Below are 6,000 nucleotides of genomic sequence, written 5' to 3' on the forward strand. Positions count from 1 at the left end.
CGTACTAATCACGTTCCCCACTCCCTTTAGGACATAGTCATCATTCCTTAGCTCCGCCAAGCTTCCTCACATAGCATGTGGGCCCTCCACATGCAATTTCATTTGGTAATAGAGAGGGTGTATCAAGCCCCAGAACTCGGAAACCGGATTCAGCAATCGGGAATTTTACAAGCCCAGTTTGAGTGGGAAAGGGAAGTTAGAAATGAGAGAGAGAGAGAGAGAGAAGTGATGGATGGATGGAGTGGGTGTTGTAAGAAATGGGAAGTATGGGTTGGTTTGAATTTGGCGTAAAGGTGGAATAGGTGGGGAGAGAGAGTGTTGACTTGGAAAAAAGAGGGAATAGGTGCATGTACTTGGGATAGGGTGAGGTGGCACTAGGGTATAGAGGGTGTACTTGACTTAATTGATGTGACGGGACGTAAAGATTCTCTCAGAATTCGCAATACGTGGCATTTCTTCGAAATGAATGTGGGCCCATATCTCCTGGCCTGGGTATTGCATCAGCGCGTGAGACGCGGCGTTGGAACCGCGGCGACGATGCGATTGCTAAGGTACAAGTTTCGAGTCAAGCCGACTCTAATATACGGGACACGACTCAGGATCATGTGCAAATGTCGATAACAGATCGCAAGTCACCAGAATTCGACCAAGAGGACCACGAAAGCCTATGGAACGGTACGGGCTAGGATATGGGTCTCACAGCTCTCCCCACCTAAAAAAATTTTATCCTCGAAATTTACAGAACAAACAAGATAAGAGAAAATATCATTAAGTATATATGTCAAGGCTCAATCAATCTATAAAGGGATGGAGATAGAGCTCTCTAATCTCAGCCTTGCGCTCCCAAGACGTCTCCTTAACAGAATGGTGAACCATACTAATCCTCGGATCCCGGATCAAAAACGATCGAAATGGAAATACTATGCAGCCTCATAATTTAACGGTAGAGAGTTATATCAAAAAATCTCTAAGTTATTCGAACTCGAGGATCTAACCATTCTAAGTTCTCAACAATCATAGAGTGCCGGCTAGCTATCAGTAAATATGTGATGTTATCTTTAGGTATTTCCAAGTTATGCTCTGATACCAACTTTTGTCACTCCCCAAACCCAGAAATCGGACTCATAGGAATCTCGATTGCCGAATCTGATGTTGACAGCCTCCATAGTACCCCATTCTCAGCTCCCAGCAACCATATGCCAGGTTTCGATACTGGGATCCTATAAGGAGGTTTTTCTAACATACATTTATCTCGTAAGAAGCATAACCACAAGTTTATCCTAATCACAAAAGCAACATCATCATCACATATCCACTAATATAAACATTTGAATATAATGTTGAAAGGGAAATACATACATATAATAAAATCTTCACAAAACTCCGCCGCACACTCCTGCTCCAGCTCGGCCACAACCTATCATCACCTGCACGCATCTATCGTACACAAGCTTATAGAAAGCTTAGAGGATGGTGTAAGTGTGTGCACAAGGAATGTGTCAAGTATTTAATACAATACCATAATCAAACAATATCGAAAATACTGGCAAGATCATGAATCATACGATATTAGAGTAAGCAAAAATACTAACAAATCCATAAGTCATACAATTTCAGAGTACGCAATATAAATCAGCTATGTAAATGAGGAGCCATAAAGAGCTAATTATCAAATGTCATGGATGCAATGCAATATATGATTCCTTATGAGTTCACGAATACCGTCAGCCATATTTAGACCATATAAATGCAGAAACACAGTAACCCAAAATGCCATATACCGTGGATGTAATGCAATATGCGGTGCGAATGGAATGACCATGCTGGAGTATGAAGTCGAGATGATAGTATGTAGTATCGCAAGTTATGGGGTTCATAACAAGGGACTTCTATCCAAACCAGTTCCATACCTAATTGTGATAGTAAAATTCAATGTGATAAACTCCTGATCTCAGGTTAGTCACACACCCCAACAGAAATCTTAGTCATTGTGAAGGTACACATAACAAATAGTTGTGCACAACCCGCCCGAGTGGATAGTGAATGAATGAATAAGAATGCAACTCCTGCTCCACAAATCAGTACTGTACATCTCTGGGATCATCACCAGGGTCTAGTACACTCTACACTAGCTTGCCACCACATCAAGTGCATAACTAGGTAAGTGGAAGAGACCTCATTATCCGTCTGCCAATATCAGGCCTGACTAGTCGAATGTGAACCCATTCCTTAAGTGGGTCAGACTCACCCTAGCATTGCCTACACCCTCAGGCGGGTAAGGCCATACCCCCTCCCAACCGACCATGACACAGTGGGAGATGCGGCCTACTGTATACGGCCCTCATGCGCTCGTATATATCCACTCGGTCTCGACGTTGGGGCATCCTCTGGTACCAAGAGGGTTTAAGGATTTTCACCCAGGGCCATCTATGGCAGCCTGATGCTAATAAGATATTTCTAGTGTCTCATCTGGCCATCCACGATATGCCTGTGGAGGCTACGATCCTAATGTCGTTAGGGCGTACAGTAATCACAACACAATGCAAGATGCATGAGTCATACAATCCAGTCATGCATAAATCCTATGCATACTGTGCGCTCATGTGAGATAACCTCCACCTATCAGGGAGTCTCATAACAACTTGCCTAATGACATATGCAATGGTTAACCACGTCTCATAACAAACATGCAGACGGTGCGTATGGGCATGTATCATGATGCTATGCTGTCACATACTCATAATCGGTATTAATAACCGGCATCGACAATTAGCCTTGACAATGTGGACATTTAACCAACATTGTCCCTAAGGAATGGCCCACATAGAGCCTAACATATAATGGACTCATGGCCTCACATAAGGGCCTAATATACAATACCATGGGCCTCACTCAAGAGCTTAATACACATTACAATGTGCCTCTCACATGGGCCTAATATACAACACAATGAGCTCCATCACCTGGCCCTCAAATGCATCATAATAGGCCTCAACACATAGACCTCATATTCATCACATTAAGCCTTAAACACGGGCTGAATACACATCAAAATGGGCCTCAAATATGGACCGCATATACATCACATTGGGCCTCAAACACGGGCCACATATACATCACAATGGGCCTCAAACACAGGTCGAATACACGTCACAATGGGCCTCAACTACAGGCCGGATATGCATCACATTAGGCCTCAAACACAGGCCAAATACACATCACAATGGGCCTCAACTACGGGCGGCATATACATCATATGGGTCTCGACAATCGGCCTCAGTAATCGAAATCGGCCTCGACAATCGAAATCGGCCTCGACAATCAGAATCGGCCTCGATAATCGACCTTGACAATCAGAATCGGCCTCAACAATCGAAATCGACTTCAATAATCGGCCTCGACAATCGACCTTCATAATCGGAATCAACCTCAACAATCAGCCTCAATAATCGGAATCGGAATCAGCCTCAACAATCGGAATCGACCTTGATAATTGGAATCAGCCTTGATATTCAAAATTGGCTTCGACAATCAGAATCGGAATTGGCCTCAACAATTAGAATTGGCCTCGACAATCGGAATTAGCCCCGGCAATCGGAATCGGTATCGATAATCAGAATCAGCCTCGATAATCGGAATCATCCTCAATAATCAGAATCGGCCTCGACAATCAGAATCGACCTTAACAATTGAAATCGGCCTTGATAATCAATCTAAATAATCAGAATCAGAATCGGCCTCAACAATCAGCCTCGACAATCGAAATCGGCCTCAACAATCGAAATTGGCCTCGACCGACAATCAGAATCGAAATCAGCCCCGACAATCGAAATCGGTATCAACAATCGGAATTGGCCTCGATAATCAACCTCGACAATCGAAATCGGTGAGAATGGGCCTAACAAGGCCTAAGGGAAGGTCACAATGTGGACATCCAACCATCATTGCCCATCAATGTGGACATTCAACCAACATCGCTCCCAAACAGTGGCCCACAAAAAGCCAAACATGAAGTGGGCCCATGGCCTCACACAAAGGCCTAATATACATCGCAATGGACCTCATACAATCATAATGGGCCATACACAAGGGTCTCATACATCACAATGAGCCGCGTCACATGGGCATTAAATATATCACAATGGGCCTCAACCCATGGGCCCCAAATACATTATATTGGGCCTTAATGAATGGGTCATAAATACATCATATTGGGCCTCATACATGGGCCTCATATACATCACATCAGGCCCTTCCAAATGGGCCCCAAATACGTTACATCAGGCCTCATCAAATGGGCCCCAATTACATCCAACGGGCCATATCAAATGGGCCACAACAACTACACCATTCATCCATCTATAGAGAGCATTATCCAAACAAATGAATCATATCAAAAGATCTTCTGGACCATACCACAAACAACAGTGGTGATAATGATTTCCACTATTAAATTTTAGTGGGCCCACCATAACATTTAATTTCCATCCAGTCTGTTCATAAGGTCACAAAGACCTGGATTTAGAGGAAAAATAAATATCATATTGGTTCAGGGCTTCTGTAATCCCAAAAAAAAAGGGATTTCAATGGTAGACTATTAACTCCACTGTTTTCTATAGTGTGGTCCACCTGATAACTGGATCTGTCTTATTTTTTTCTTCCCAAGCCTTGATGCAAGCTAGCCAAATGGATGGATGGCATAGGTGTATCACATACATCAGAGGTGGGTCCCACCCATCCAGCGTACTGGACGGTGTGGTAAAGCCCATACATCACGGTGGCCCCACATAATTGGATGGACGGTAGAGATACAACACATGCATCATCTGGTGGAGCCGTACCTGGCACACTAGATAGATGGGCAGTAGGGATACAACACATACATCATCTGGTGGGAATCCACCGTCACAACCAAGGACGGTGTGGATGAAACCATACATTACGGTGAGTCCCACTATCCAGACTTCTGGACGGTGAGGATCTCTCCTCTCGTCAGGGTAGCTGACGTACTTATATAGCTGTTGTAGGTATGGTGGGTCCCACATGGGGGTGGCCCACCATAGCATCTATTTGATATAATATAATATATTATATTATATCATATTATATTTTATATATATATATATACTACATATATGAGAAGACTGCGCAGATCCACCGTCCAGATCCATCTGGACGGTGCAGATTACATATGTTAAAGGTGGGTCCCATGTGGGAGTGTCTCACCCTAACACACTTAATATAATATATTATTTTATATAATTATATATATATAACCGATGTAATATATATATTATATAATATTATATATATATATATATAACAAAAAGGGTGGCTATCCAGATCCACCGTCCAGGCCCTAGACGTCTGGACAGTGTGGATAACTCATATATCATAGCTGGCCCCACACATGGCAGGTGGGGGCATTGATAAAACACTTATGTTATGCTGGGCCATGTGCTACCAGCACATACCACATCAGGTGGATCCCCACCGTCAGTCCAGCAACTATCTGCTGCTGGATGGACAGTCTTGATAAAACACATATATCATGGCTTGCCCATGATCTGGATGGCTAGGATGGGACAGGCCTAGATGTACAACACATCATCTGGTGAGTCCACACGTGTGGACGGTGGATACAACACCTACGTTAGGTGGTCCCACGTGGTGGACGATGCACTCCACTTGAGATTTGAATCTGCTCATCGGGCCAGGGAGCAGGATGGACGGTGGAGATACATAACACATACGTCCAAGGTGGGCCATGCAATCAAGGAAAAGAGAGGGAGAGAGAGAGAGAGAGAGAGAGAGAGAGAGAGAGATCATGAGAAGAGGAGGGACCCCGCCACTATAGGCCCCCCTAGCTTACAATCACATACATCAAGATGGGTCCCACTATTTGTGGGCTCTCTAATCATCAAAATCACACAAAAATCACCCACCATTTGCTTCATCTTAGACTTCACCTCATCAACTCCAATGGAATATTATTCAACG

This window comes from Magnolia sinica, chromosome 10 (assembly GCF_029962835.1).
Source record: "Magnolia sinica isolate HGM2019 chromosome 10, MsV1, whole genome shotgun sequence".
NCBI classification, from domain to species: domain Eukaryota; kingdom Viridiplantae; phylum Streptophyta; class Magnoliopsida; order Magnoliales; family Magnoliaceae; genus Magnolia; species Magnolia sinica.